We start from the raw sequence: 16188 nt of genomic DNA, 5'->3' as shown, positions 1-16188 counted from the left end.
ACCTCTGACCCTCCAAAATCAGCTTCCCATTATGTTCTAGGAAGCACTGGGCAACTACAGAGGCCTCCCTAAGATAGGATGGAACCAAACCTGGGCCATCTGGAATATTCCATTAGTCAGAGGGGGTGGCCTCTTCCATTCTCAGTCCCTTTCCAGATGCCAGAGTGCTAGTGGTCAACTCTCCCCTAGACCCCTTAGCCACCCAGGGAACACCCTGGGATTGACTGCATGAACAGACATGGGACTTGGTAGACTATGTGAAGGACATTGCTAACCATCATAGGTGATGAAGCCCAGTGGAACGTCGCTGCTTTCCACCTCTTAGCTAGGTTGTCCCTGACAAAGGTAGGAATAAGGAACAGCACACTTGACCAGACTTCCCTCACTCTTGGGAGCCCAATGTGGGACTTAAATGCACAATCCTGAGATCAAGACATGGGCTGAGATCAAGAGTCAGACATTGAACCAACTGAGCCACGCAAGTGCCCCTTCACTCTTAATATCTCCACAACCCAGATGGCAAGTAGCATCAACCCTAATTAGAATTGTTAATGATGTTGAGGCAACACAGAATAGATTGCATTGTAAATTGATAAAACCACAAGTTTTTCTGATGCTTCAGTATACCCACAAACAAGCTATGAGCACCCCCCAGATGACTAGTTGCACCAGGATAATAAGCCTGGTCACTGTTCCTCTTCTTGCTCCCCTCCCCCAGCTGTGACCTAGGGACAATCACACCAGTGAAATCCCAAAAAGTGTGAGACTTTTTGCTTGTGTATTCCCTTCTCCCCCAATTAAGGCACTGGCTTAGGGGTCCTCACTCTCTGCTTGCTTGAGCCCCACATGCTTGCTTGAGCCGGTTTCCTGGGTACTTCCCCGTGTGGCTTCCTGAGTAGGGTATGGTGCCTCCTTCTTCTAGGACTTGTGAGTATAATAAATCCTCTACTAAGCCACAACCTGGGTGGCTCAGTCGGTCAATCCCAAGGTCCTGGGATTGAGTCCCATGTGGGGCTCCTGGCTCAGAGGGAAGTCTGCTTCTCCCTGTTCTTCTGCCTCTCCCCCCTGCTTGTATGTGCATGCTCTTTCTCCATCTCAAATAAATGTTTTTTAAAAAATAAATCCTTGGGCAGCCCGGGTGGCTCAGTGGTTTAACACCGCCTTCAGCCCAGGGCGTGATCCTGGAGACCCAGGATCGAGTCCTGCATTGGGCTCCCTGCATGGAGCCTGCTTCTCCCTCTGCTTCTCCCTCTGTCTGTGTCTCTGTCTCTTTCTCTCTCTCTTTCTCATGGATAAATAAATAAAATCTTCAAAAAAATAAAAATCAATAAATCCCTTACTTTCATATGCCTCCCCGAGTATAATTCCTGCAACACTGTTGGAGTGATCCTTAAAGTTCCCACAAGGGGTATTTACTACCCCATTGACAACACATACACACACACATACACACTGATTCATTCACCTATCATAGGACAATAGATGTATACTCATAAATTACGAGCTGAGCATGCTCTTACACACCTTATATGTAAGAGGATCAAGACTTTGAGTTCAGTGCATTTATTTAGGAAGAAGACTCCAGATGCAGCAATAGTAGAGAAGACAGAGGTTAAGTATCAGGCACCCTAAGGACAGGAAGGTAAGGACTGAACATTTCAGGAACCCTTAGAAAATATGCTTCCTACTAATATTTATCAGGGTTCATGTTGCAACCTCAGGAGAAACAAGATAATTAAATTTCCACATGGTATTTATTAGGTTTTCTCTTTCTCTTTTTCCTTTTTAAAAATATTCTAGTGTAATTAACATACAGTGCTATATTAGTTTCAGGTGTACTAGGTTTTCTAGCAAATACCCTATTTCTGTGTTTTGCCTAAAGAGAAGGTCTGTTTAAATTACATTTCCTTGGAGGGACAGTGGCCATCATGGCCACAGAGCACATATGGAAAGGGGGAATTTTTTCCTCAGGATAAAGGTTTGGGCCACCATAAGGTCAGCCCCTTCCTGGGAAGTAATTATCATCTCATCTGTAACTGCACTGACCATGCCTATATAGGGAGTTGAGATAATCTTCTGAGAATATCTGTGAAGTGTGTAAATTGCTGTATGTGGTTAATAAGTACTGATTAACTTATCCAGAGAGAACTGAGACAGGAGCAGTGAGAGCAAGGCATAATCACTGTGCCTGAAATGGCCAGATGAAAGAAACAGGGGAAGATGAGGGCAGCGAGACCTAGGCAGGGGGAGAAGGAAGCTGAGAACAAGGCAGGACTGTGTTTGTGGCCAAGCTGAGGGCTGTGTCTCCCAAATGGGATTATGTTTTATTTCTGAGAACCACGTGCAATAACAACCTGGAAGAGGAGAATAATGAGGGGAAAATGAAAAGGAACTGCCGGCGTTAGAGATGAACGTGGAGAAACCTTTAGGCACCCTTTGCATCAACTCTACACAGTACCTAATGCATCACCCATTATTCGCAGCATGTGAGAAAGATCACGGACGAAAACCAGAAAACTGGAACCAAACCATTGGGGGAAAGAATGGGGCAGGGGTGGGAATAGAAGGAGGTGTTGAGTGAGATGATCAGGGGAGGCCATATCGAGGAGATCTGTTAGGCAAGACTTGAAAAGATGAGGGTGGGGAGGCTCACAAGGGTAGTTGGGGAGGTGAGATCAAAGGGGAGGAAACAAGCAGCCAGGGCACAGGTGAGCAGGAGAGCAGAAGGAACTTACCAGAGAAGATATTAGGGAGACGACATGGGGCCAAGTCCCATGAAGGTCCTCAGGACTCTGCAAGGATTTTGCGTTTTCTCAGAAAAGCTGGGAAACATTGCAAGGTTTTAACCAAAAGATTGACATTTTCTGACTCATTCACTGACAAAGTAATGCTGACTGGTGAGTTGAAGAGTTGACCATTTTTTTCGGTCTTCACTTCTTGTACATTTCAATAAGTTTTCCAGTTGGACTTGAGGGAGAGATTTTCATGCCTTTTCCTTCAATAGCTAAGTGGTTGTCTGCACTCTGCCCCTGTCTCATGGCAGGCTGCCACCTACTGCTAATGGGCTTCCTCCTACAAGTCCTACAGGCCTACTGTTAGCTTGGGAAGCAAACGTTTATGATCACTAAATGTGATGGTCACTTACACGTCTTTTTAAAGTAGCCACTCTAGTACCTTTTTGATGACCTTAGGCTCTTTCTTCACTCCCCCATTTTTCCTTTCTCCCCTTATCTATCAACAGTTCATTTTCTGGTTCTTTTGTAAGATTCTATTTTTCTGCCCACATCATGAATGAGGATGGTTCTCTGAAGTCTGAAGAATCATTAATATTGATATTAAATTTGGAAGAGACCTTATCATGGAAGCACATAGTTCACCTAGACTATGTCCTCGGTCTGTAGTATCTCCAGACCTGATCCAGATCTCACTATTGCTCCCCACCAAGGAGACTGTCAGTCTCCACAGATCACAGGAAAATTTCTCTCACTAATGTTTCCCCAACTTCTTGGGAAGAGCATTATTAATCACTATTAACTGTTTCTGCTAATTGAGAGAAGAGACAGAATGCTTTCTAGAGTTATTCTCAAATCCCCAAGAAGGTACTGTATTACTGCACCAGGTGATTGGATAATTTGAGGAGAGATCAGAGAATTTTAAATTATGTGTTAGGGTTTTTCTGATTCCCTATCACCTATCCTCTGGTTTTGGTGACTGTCACCATAGGCCTGGCCTCCTGAAAAACGACATTTTGGATGACTCTCAATCTACCAGTCCGAGATGGGGAGGTTCAGGATAAAAAGGCTCCGTTTGAAATAACAAATGAAGTGTAACATCTGCAAAGTAACTGCTTGTCAGGGTGGGGACCAGTATTGACATAAGCTTCCACACAAAGAGGAAGGATTTTTTTTCTTTTTTTTTTAAGATTTTATTTATTCACGAGAGACACACAGAGAGAGGCAGACACATAGACAGAGGGAGAAGTAGGCTTCCTGCGGGGAGCCCAATGCAGAACTGGATCCCAGGACCCCGGGATCACGACCTGAGCCAAAGGCAGATGCTCAATCCCTGAGCCATCTTCCCAGTGACCCAAGGAGGGAGATTTTCTAAAACATGAACTAGAGTTCTGAGTACAGTCTGAAGCTAAGAAGCCCTATGTCCATCTCTGATTCCTATTTCAGTTGGTGTGATCAATGTTGCTGTTGTTGATGTAGAACATGGCCATGAAGGGATCTGATTTTCTAGTTACATCTAGTGACTAGATGATAATTCTGAGTTAGTTTCAGACTCTACTTTTAGGATCAGCAAGAGTCATACTATTGTTATCTCTGTATGTAAGGAGTTATGAAACAAAATTTGATAAATTCTCAGATCAGGGGCACCCACCATGTACTGTACTTAAGTGACAGCTGTTGGAATGTGGACATTTATTGCTCTGTGAACCCTGGTTTTCATTAAAAGACAGTGAGGGCAGCCCGGGTGGCTCAGCGGTTTAGTGCCGCCTTCAGCCTGGGGCCTGATCCTGGAGACCCAGGATCGAGTCCCACGTCAGGCTCCCTACATGGAGCCTGCTTCTCCCTCTGCCTGTGTCTCTGCCTCTCTCTCTCTCTCTCTCTGCCTCTCATGAATAAATAAAATAAAATCTTATATATGGGGATCCCTGGGTGGCGCAGCGGTTTGGCACCTGCCTTTGGCCCAGGGCGCGATCCTGGAGACCCGGGATCGAATCCCACGTCGGGCTCCCGGTGCATGGAGCCTGCTTCTCCCTCTGCCTATGTCTCTGCCTCTCTCTCTTTCTCTCTCTGTGACTATCATAAATAAATAAATAAATAAATTTAAAATATATATATATATATAGCACACATATATATATAGTATCTACTCAAAAAAAAAAAAAAAACCCACACACACCCCTAACTATTTATGACACAACAGACATAAATGCGAAAATAACTGCTATATAAAAGAAACCATGCAAGGAGTAAGGATTTGATTTATGTGAAATTTTTAAAAAGGCAAACCACTATATACTGAATAAAATAAGCACATTTACCCAGACACCAAGTATCATCCCCTTCCCAACATTTTCAAAAACATTTCCAACTTTCCTAAAGAATCCTTACCACCAAAGCCAGAGGCATGTCAACTACAGAGCATGAGCTCAGCTGTGAGGCACTGGGTACATAGTCATTACTTTGCTGAGGTGGCAGATTCAGAGAGAATTCCCTGACAGACAGCTTATCAGGGCCTGGAACAGGCCAGAAACGTGGTTGGTGTTCAGGGGATATTAGTCTGTTTTTGTTTTGTTTTTAAACAATTTCTTCTCAGACAATTGAGCGACTGTCTCTTGATTTCGGCTCAGGTCATGATCTCAGGATCCTGGAATTAAGCCATTCATCAGGCTCCCCACTCAGCAGGGAGTATGCTTGAAAGTCTCTCTCTTTCCCTCTGCCCATCCCCCCACTTACTCACTCTCTCAGAATGAATGAATGAATGAATGAATAAATAAAACCTTTTAGAAATTCTTCTCTTTAACAGACACATGTTTTTTCTTATTGTATTCTTTACATTTTTCTGGCAAATAGGAAAAAAGTTTTCTTTGCCATAAAGGATAAGTTACCATCAAAACACAACAATAAAATCAAAGTACTGCTATTACATCCTAACAAACTTATGGGGCCTGTTTAGGACTGCTCCTTGCTTGCCAAAAGAGAAATGAGTAATATTTAGGGGGGCATACAGATTCAGCACAAAACCAAGACTTTCTCCTGATGCCGATCAGGAGGGAAAGAGAAGGGAGAGAAGGACTGACTCCCAGAATGGCCACCTATGCCACCTGGTGACATGTCAGCACGCCCTCTAAAACCATCTCCCATACCTGAGGAAGACTGTGGCCCAGAACTTCAGGAGACAGGGATGATTATAAAGCACCTCCTCTGCCTTTATCAGTGCACTGTCAAACCTGTGGTGACAGAGGAGATGGTTGTTTCTTCCAAACCAGGCTGCTTTCACCACATCGTACTTGGTCCAGGGGGACTGCACAATGACTGTGTGGCCCACACACCAGACTTTGTAGTGTCCTTATAACACGCCTTTCCCATTAGTCTCTGTGGAGTGTTTGTACTATTTGTGTCCCTATACGTAGTAGAATGTGTCAGTACCTCACGTTTACCTCTCAGATTCCTGGTGAGTTTTACACAAACCAGTGGTGTGTGCCTCATGTCTGTCACACACCACTGGTATTGTGGATGTGGTGTCTGCACACATGTCCATGCTATGTTGAGGATGTCAGCATCACACATCTGTCATACATGTTCTCAGGGTACATGTCAGGTATCCCCAGGACGTGCTAAGGAGTGTCAGTATCACACGCCTGACACACGGGGTTCCCTGTATCTGAGTATGTGTGTCCCAGGCTGTGCTGCAGAGTCATCACCACACATCCATCCCATCTAATACCTGAACGTGTTTCAAGGTTGTGCCACTGCCACGTACCCATCTGCTGGGACACATCAATCACTCATCAATATCTAGTGCACAGGAAATTTGGGGACTGGTCAGCTTGTAATAAGATACAGGGAGCCAAACTGAGAATGCTGCAAATTGTAATGGACACATGGCTCATCACTTCATTCCTTCCTCTCTGTTCCCGCTCCACATCCTACCACTATTAGGTGTAGGTAAACCATGAAAAAGAGATAAGCGATACCTATAGGTTAACAGATCTACAAAACACATTCTGTAGCCTGGCTGCAACTAGTCTGCCTTAAAGAAGAAATGCATTGTTAAGGAAACTGACAAAATTAATCATTGAATTTTTCATATTTATCATAATTTAAAATATTTTTATTGTATGAGAAACTTACTGGCATTATATGAAAAAGCTCTTACATTTTAGAAAAGCATTCTCCAGAACTCATGCATTAAGAAACATGATATTTGGGGTGTCTGGGTGGCTCAGTTAGTTGAGTATCTGCCTTTGGCCCAGGTCATGATCCCCTAGTTCCAGGATGGAGTCCCACATGGGGCACCCTGCTCAGCAGGGAATCTGCTTCTCCCTCTGTCCCTCACCTCACCTATGTTCTCTGTGTGTGTGTCTCAAATAAATAAATAACACCTCTAAAAAGAATAAAAAGAAAAAAAGAGAGATCTTAGTGACTGAATATAGACTGGTTTAGAAGGATCCTTAGCTCATGAAGCAGCGTTACCTGTCTGGGCTAGGAAAGGGGAAAGGGGCAGAGGAGGGATGTTAGAATGGCTATCCACCTGAAATTTATACAGATTGATTTCCTAAAAATTTCACAGTTAAATTTATAGTTTTTTAATTTAATTTTTTATAATTTTTAAAACACCACTTAATACTGAAAAGAGAAATTTGGGGCATAACTAACTAAAATATATAAAAATATATAATAGAATTAGAACAATGAAGTAAACTAACAGAAAGGGAAAGATTTGTGATCTTTTGGAATAGATATCATAAAATAAATTTAAATCTAAAACACTTAGGTAAGAAGATGTGGTGTGGGAAAAAAAAAAAAGATGTGGTGTGGGAATTAACAAAATTTGTTTATGTAAAGCCACAACAGAATCCTATAAATCTGGAATTGCTGTGGTTACTGATCATTCCAGCCCTTAAAGACTTCAGAAACACAAAGGCAATAAAAGATCATGATATTCCCATAAGCATAGGGTGGATCCAAATTAAGTAACTCCTGGTCTTAGAAAGGGGGACATGAATTTCCCCATCAAACAAGTTCTCCAATCAGAATTTTATTTTATTGATTTTATTCTTATTTTCTTAGTTTGATAAACACACATCTTAGAAGGCAGAGAGAGCAACAGTTTAACAGCAGAATGAGACTAGCAAGGCACTTTTAACATCTGGTGACATTACGTGCCAGGGTAATATTACAATCTGAAGACTACTAAAGTCTCTGATTATTCCTCCCTCCCTGCTTCCGCCTCACATCCTACCATTATTAGGTGTAGTGTTCTTTGAATAACAATTTTTCTTGAACTGGGGCATGATTTTATTCTTTTGGTTCTCTAAATAGAAGATAAATGTTAACTGTCTTCCACTGATGACAAAAAGTTTTGACCTATATCATCACATATGCTACTTAGTCCAACAGGCTCACAATAAAATATAACAAAATTAATCATTCTAGCTCCTGTCACAACAATTCAGAGCTGGAAGCTCAGTCTTAACATCTACCTGCTGGTCATATGGCTGCATTGTGAAATCCAAGTGAACACCACACAGTTTAGCATCTTTAGTCCGGGACAAACAAAAGAAGGTTTCACAAAAGCTGTAATTGTGAGGAGAGAGGAGAGATGCCAGGCAGCTCTAAAGAACATGGGCAAAAAGATGGTATGGATGAGATGGTATGTTCTCAGAAAGAGCCATTCCTCCACTATACAGAAAAATATGTGTTTCGATCCCAGAAAATTTACACCCATATACACATAGTTATATGGTTTTTACTGTACTTTATATAATGCTCCTATGAATCTGACACTCCTCTAAAAAAATAGACACTTACCAGATGACATTTGCGGTTAGGACCTTGGGTGCTGGAGCAACATCTGTGCAATTGTAGAAAGCAGCATGTGAGCCTAATGTAAATGTTTGGGACTCCATGATCTCACCTCCTTGGTGGAAAAATGATTATCGTGTCACCTGTAATTTCAGTGGCGATACCTACACAGGGAGTTAAGATTATATTTGAAAAACACCTACAGATTGTACAAATTACTGAGAGAAATCATGTTTAATTATAAGGTCATTGGAAATTACAGAAATAACTAAGGAACAATTTGCCTGTGAAACATTAAAAAAAAACATTTCAAGGAACACTGAGCAAGCCAGAAAACATTAAGATTTACTAAATCAGAGAATGAAACTTAGTACCTCATTATCCAGAATTATTCATTATTTTTTGTATATTTTTTATTGGAGTTCGATATGCCAACATATAGTATAACACCCAGTGCTCAACCGGTCAAGTACCACCCTCAGGGCCCGTCACCCAGTCACCCCATCCCCCTGCACTTCTCCTTCCATTACCCCTTGTTCTCGTTTCCCAGAGTCAGGAGTATCTCATGTTCTGTCACCCTCTCTGATACTTCCCACTCATTTTCTCTCCTTTCTCTTTTAATCCCTTTCACTATTTCAGGATTATTCATTATTTTGAAAGTTCATCTTGAAACATAATTCCCTTTCATTCTTGAGCTCACTGAAGGTACTGAAATGGAAGGGAGAGTAGCAAATGAGTGGAGATAAAAAGGATAGCTGGGTGCTTCAAATGAACAAACCTGTGATATTATATTCACTTAGCATTCTCCAAGGTATTTACTGAGGTTCTTATGTCTGTTGGGCACTTTGGTAGCTACACTGGACCATCAGCACACAAACAGGGAACCTACCTGATAGTGGAAGGAAAAAGAACATGAAAGAAAAACAAGTTAGTTATTAAATTCTTTAGGTTGTTAGAGGGTGTTGTGTTCTATAGGAAATGAAAAAAAGCAGAGCCCAAAGGATGAAAACCTCAGTGGTCAAGGAAGGGTTGCAACATTAAATCTGATATTCATAGTAAGACTCACAGTGGAGATGATATCAAAGTAAAGATTTTAAAGAGGTAAGCGGCCAGGTTTTATTCTTTCTCTGAAACCATAAAGTGTTTGGTTCATAATGATATTAGTGCAATAAATGTGACCACAACCAATAGAAGTAGTATGATGGTTCTCTAGAGACAGAGGAGTGGTGGAGGAGGAGAGCACTTGAATACTCTCTGGTATCATTTCCTATCATACCAGGGTCCCACCCTGTTGACTTCTCTTAATCTTAATGGAGAGGCCCTCTCTTTGTACAGCCACATTGGTGCTTCGATATTAACCTTATGAACTCGGGGGCAGGGAGAAATCAGTCAAGAGCAAATTTCCATAGGTCTGTGCTCCATATGGGAATTACTCTAGTAGGATATATTTTGACTGCCCTTCTAACAGGATATATGCTCAGACCAAGCTAGTGGATCATGCCATTGGTCACCACCCATGAGCTGGTAAAAATCCATGCATGGAAGCAAAGAGCATACAATTCAGCCTAGTGCACTGACTTTTCTGCCTTCAATCAGAGTGGCCACCTTCTAAAAAGGTTGTTATCTATCTTGGAACTGCCATCTATAAACCAAGCAGCTAATTTTGCTAATTTTGGTTAATCAAGAGCAGTTTATAGGGCACAAGTAGTACAACGACCATTGGGTCTGGCAACTCCTTAGGCAGTTACTTTGATATTTTCTGACAACAGTTTATGGTCTCTGACACTACCTGGGTGTCCTACAATTCAATCCTATTCCAATACTATCTGGAGTCAGTATCAGACTTCACAGGTTTGAAGACTCAGTCTCCCAAAACTGTCCTCACTTTGGATGCTAGTCAAAAGTCCTGAATCTCCAGGCTACTTGTACTTTTGTTCATCCTAGCTACAAATTTGGGGGTTCCTATGACCTGCCTTTCGGTTTTGATAATTTGCTAGACTGGATCACAGAACTGAGAAAAACACTTTACTTCTATTTATTGGCCCTTTATAAAAGCTACAACTCAGTAACATCCAATGAAAGCAATGTATTAGGAGAGTTATGGGTGAGGGGATGGCTCAGAGCTTCCACACTCTCTCCAGGCACACTACCCTCCCAGAAAGTCAATTGTGTTCACCAGCTCAGGTCTCCAAACCTTGTTGTCCAAGAGTTTTCCCAGAGATCAATCTTTAGCTTCTCCCTCACCACCTGGTCCTCTGTTCTTTTCTGAGAACAGCCCATCACTCACAGCCTTGGGATACCTCACCCAATGGGCTGGGCCAGTCAGCTTCCTTCCTGTGCAATCTGGAATACAAACTTCAGATTGAGCCCTGAGTGTGCCACGTATTGGGGTGAGGGTGTGTGTGTAAAAGGACATTGTTTCTATCCCAATGATCCTGGATGCAAATACAGGGAGACCAGGAAGGAGGAGAAGGAACCAGAAAACTTCAGGGCCTTTGAGGAGGAGGGAAGATGGCTCTTGTGACCTTCTTGATCAGCTAGAAATCAAGAAGGCTGGAGTGTCCCTAACTTGCCCAGGGGTGAGAAGTGAGCCCTTACCCAGTGAGACCAGGAATCTGCAGGTCTCCAATGTCATTTTCTGGTACAGGACCCGCTGGTCCAGGTCCAGTTGTCCCCATTCTTCCCAGGTGAAGGTCATGGCTACATCTTTAAAGGTATCCAAAACCTGTAAAGTCAAACAGAGGTAGTGGCATTGACCTCATGCTGTTGGATGGGGATCAGAGACTGTCAGTCTGCCTCTGGTGAAGGTGCAGAGAGATCAGATCACCAAGACCTGTGCTGCACTCAAGGGTTGGGCGAAGACCCAGACTTTGGACATAATGCAATTATGGCTGAGAAAAAGATCTCCCCTGAGGAAGCCACTGGATATTACATTAGCATTCCTCTGATGACTGTAGGGGCAGATGGTAAGTGATCTGGGACATCAGAGGAACAGGGAATATGATCATGATGACAATTCCAACAACGAGAACAGCTGCAATGGTCATTGAGCCTCTCTGGTCCTCCCGTGTGCCTGCCACAGGCTAAAGACTTCACATGATGTGGTAAAGGGCTAAATGTCTTAAGCTCTGAGGCCAGACTCTTGGAGTTTGAATTCATTCTAAACACTCAGCTACAATGTCACCTTAAGGAAGTCATTTAATTTTCTTGATCCATAACTCATCATGAATGTAACAACAGATCTCACTTTACCAGGGTGTTGTGAGAATTTTAAAATGTTGGAAAAGCAAACCCTGGAGTGCCTGGCCAGGGCGAGTGGTCAGTGTGGTTTATTATTTTTATTGATCCACCCACAGCCCCTGGAGTAAACACCAACATAATTTCCATGTCTGTCAGCCATATGAGGCTTGAGGCTCTCAGGCAGCTCTATCAAGACACACAGAACAGTTCCCAGTCTAAAAAGCACATCTGGGATTTAAACTCAGATCCCTACGGTTAAAATCAGCTCCCCCTGGCGGTAGACAGGGAGGGTGCAGTAGTGTGGGACTTCTATAATTCTATGGCCCTCCATCATCTCAGTGAACCCACAGAAACCAGGATCTGAATTACTTCCACTGTCACCACTAACTCCACTTCAGTAACCACTGAACATATTTCTGAGGATATAGGCAGAGGATGGGAACCATCCTCACCACTTCACAAGGGAGGCACTGAGACACCTATCACTGGGGATACACATCACATCTAAGCTCTCTCCAGCTCACTCACCGCAGAAGAGGTCATGATAATATTCCCATTTCAGATTGGGGCTAGAGGAAGCCAAGGGCAGTGAAGGGACTTTCTCAAGCCCCGGAAGAGGTCCAGCTGGAAACTACACTGAGGTGTCCAGACTCTGCAGCCTTCCCCAGTCGCTCAGAGATATCCCAATTGTGTCTGTGATGAGTCCATTATCCATTTTCACTTTACTCATAAGTCAAAATGACCCAGGTAGTAGTAGATCCCGGGGTTCCTCTCCTTTCTTCTGGCTGTCAAATCATCCAGGAAAGGAAAGAGCATGTGCTCTCATTAATGGTGGATGACAGGAAGTCTCAACTACCTAATCATGCAGCCTGCTTGACTTCAACTTACAGTAGAATACAGCAAGGGCCTTCCAACTTTGTGTTTTGGCTGAATGAAGAGAATCCTGCTTGTAATGGGCAATTCCAGATGCATAGTGACTGGATGCACTATAGCAAAAACACTCTCTTCTTTGGGGGCACAGAGACACAAGGGGAGTTGTTTCAAAATGAGTTACAAATCTGTCCTACAGATGGATTGGACTTCTTCTAGAGCCCCAGGGGCCCACACTCACACAAATGACAAGAATGAATCTCAGACAATTATGTGGTATGAAAGAAGCCACATAAAAAAGGAGTAATTATTTGATCAGTAAAAAATTCTAGAAAATGCCAAGTAATCTATGCTGAAATAAAGCCAATGGTTGTCTAGGGAAGGGTGGCCATGGAAGGCATGGTCGGAGAGATTATCTAGGAGCCGAATGAAACTCTAGAAGTGATAGATGCTCATCATGTTCATGGAGATAGTTTCACTAGTGTATGTATATCAAATTGCACAATACATGAAGTTTATTGCATGTTAATTACATATCAATAAAACTCTGAAATCATTAGTTGCATAAAAATTCTGGATCTCTCATACTTCTTGGAAACCCAAAATATTTGAAAGTGCTGTATTTATTTCACCATCTTTCTCTTCATGCCTTGGAAGAAGCCCTGCTTTAGTCGCGATAAAATTGGGCAAGCAATAAAGATCATATTCTTCAGAATCCCAGAAGGAAGGCTGGGTCATAAAGGGAACATCCCTAAATTACATGATCTCTCTCCTTTCAGTCCCTGTGTCCTTGCCCCAGCAGCAAGGGTGTTCAGATAACTGTACAGTCATTCAAAAAAATCTTGGCGATATTTGCCCAACCGGTGAACTCAGCTGTAAGGGACACAAAGCTGGAGCTTCTTCTGAACATCTGTACACTCTCACTGTGCACAGCCACACATTTGGGAATTTTTATGGACGCAACTTTATTTTTAAGATTTTTTTTTATTTATTCATGAGAGACAGAGAGAGAGAGAGAGAGAGGCAGAAACACAGGCAGAGGGAGAAGCAGGCTCCAGGCAGTGAGACCGATGTGGGACTCGATCCAGGGACGCTGGGACCATGCCCTGAGCCGAAGGCATACGCTCAACTGCTGAGCTACCCACGCGACCCCGGATGCAACTTTTGAAGGGCTATGTCCTCTGTGGTTGGCTGCAGTCTCCCTGACTATTACTTCCTCCAGGAATGGCAGATATAGAGCCTGTGGTCAGGGTTGGGAGCACTCTATGGTATATGTGCCAACCCCATCTAAGCTTCTCCTCTGGTCACTACCTCCCCTGGCTATTTGTTCTTCGAGAGGCAGTCCGTACTGTGGCACCGTGGGCCTGGTGTTCCCTGCCATGGTGGTACTGACCCCCAAATCCTCTGCATGCCTGCGACCTCTGCCCTTTGCTCTTCTGTCCCCTCCAATATATGACCTTGGATCCTACGTTGCCACGGTACCTTGAAGCACAGTCCCTCTGTACAGAACTCACGAGGTTCTCCCCAAGAAAGCCCGTGTGCACCAAGGTTCCTGGGCCCCAGTTCTTGTAAGCGAGGTCCCACCGGAGACGTGGACCAGTGCCCTGTGAATCCTCTCCGAGCTGTGGCTTCCTCCGGTGAATGAGCGCATGTTTGGGTACTGGGTCACTCCTGAAGGCCACTTTGCCCTCCAAAGAGTTGAGGACCTGTTGAGGGGTGCACTACACAACCTAAGTTTACTCTTTCGTCAAGCACTCGGGAGGGCTTCTCTGAGCATACTCCAAACACGTGCCAAGCCAGGACGCAGACCTGAACCTCCTACGCCAACATCTCAGGCCAGAGATTCCCCGCAGCAACCGCCGCACGCCTGCGCAGAGCTCGCCGCCGACTACAGTACCCGAAGAGCAGCGCTCGGCTGGATGCTAGGACTACAAGTCCCAGAAGTCTTTGGAGCACTTCGTGCCTCCCAGTTTTCAACAGACAGCGCCCCGCCGGGTTCCGCTGGGCCCTGCAGTCCCCAGTCCCAACCCCTCCCCTGCTCGCTGCCTGCGGGAGATCACTTTCAGTGCCCGTGGGCGATTCCATCACTGTTCGCTACCGACCTGGCTTCCCAAAGAGCACCGCGGGCCGCGCGCTAGACAAGTCCCATAATTCTTTGTTTCAACCTCTTCACTCTGGAATTTAACCCTCAGTTGCAAATTTACAAAAACTTTGAGTAAACAAGTTCACCTTGGGGATCCCTGGGTGGCGCAGCGGTTTGGCGCCTGCCTTTGGCCCAGGGCGCGATCCTGGAGACCTGGGATCGAGTCCCATGTCGGGCTCCCTCCATGGAGCCTGCTTCTCCCTCTGCCTGTGTCTCTGCCTCTCTCTCTCTCACTGTGTGACTATCATAAATAAATAAAAATTAAAAAAAAAAAAGTTCACCTTGAAGCCTTAGTATCCTTAAACTCTGGATAGAAACATGGGGTGATCACCCGAGGATCATTGTTTGTCCTTATTTATACAAATAGAGTTGACCTCGTGTACAAATAAGGTCCACCACGGAATGGACCCACTTTGGATACCAAACTCCAATTTCCTAGAGGAAGACAGCTCACAAAATATCCGAAATATCTTGTCACCCTCTGCACTTTTGCCTTATCATTGCACAAAAACCTTTCATTTTTTCCAACCATACTCTCAAACCTGAGAATAAGACCCTCCCTATCTCCCCCTGTCATCTTTGGAAGAATTGAATGGGAAAACATTCCACATTCTGGTGTCTATTGACAAAATAGCATTCTGCAACTTTAAAGGCATCGGTGTTATTCAGGTCCAGTTTAGCTAGTAATATTTCCAGGAAGTAAATGATTATATCATTTAAATATAAAAGTTCCCTTTCCAGGTTCCTGCTTCCATTTCCCACTTTCTTAGGTGCCCATGACCCATGAGAGAGAGTGTGTGGACAGAAGACAAGGCAATAGTAGGGAAAGCATCACTAGACCACTGGGAGCTGCTGTTTGTGTCCTGGAGTTTAATAATCCTGGATTTTAAGGAATAAACACCAACATTACACATTCGTTTATTCAACAAATACAATCATTGGTTATTTGAAATTTGTCAACCACTTTACCAGGTACCTGAGATACTCTAGTGAACAAATTCTTCCTTAAACTTACATTTTTGACCCCGAATAGCCAGGGGAATTTTAAAAAAGAAAACCATATCTGGGGGCATCACAATGCCAGATTTCAGCTTGTACTACAAAGCTGTGGTCATCAAGACAGTGTGGTACTGGCACAAAAACAGACACATAGATCAGTGGAACAGAATAGAGAACCCAGAAGTGGACACTGAACTTTATGGTCAACTAATATTCGATAAAGGAGGAAAGACTATCCACTGGAAGAAAGACAGTCTCTTCAATAAATGGTGCTGGGAAAATTGGACATCCACATGCAGAAGAATGAAACTAGACCACTCTCTTGCACCATACACAAAGATAAACTCAAAATGGATGAAAGATCTAAATGTGAGACAAGATTCCATCAAAATCCTAGAG

The 16188-nt window shown here is 43.6% G+C and overlaps 1 pseudogene; it reads right to left on the bottom strand.

Moving 5' to 3' along the window:
• Window positions 1-14028, bottom strand: part of LOC129500040 (zinc finger protein 544-like) — a 28802-nt pseudogene extending 14774 nt beyond the window's left edge.
• Between the last annotated feature and the right edge of the window lie 2160 nt (window positions 14029-16188).

The sequence above is a fragment of the Nyctereutes procyonoides genome, unplaced genomic scaffold (assembly GCF_905146905.1).
Source record: "Nyctereutes procyonoides isolate TBG_1078 unplaced genomic scaffold, NYPRO_anot_genome, whole genome shotgun sequence".
Taxonomy (NCBI): Eukaryota; Metazoa; Chordata; class Mammalia; order Carnivora; family Canidae; genus Nyctereutes; species Nyctereutes procyonoides.
This window is presented reverse-complemented; position numbering and strand designations above follow the sequence as displayed.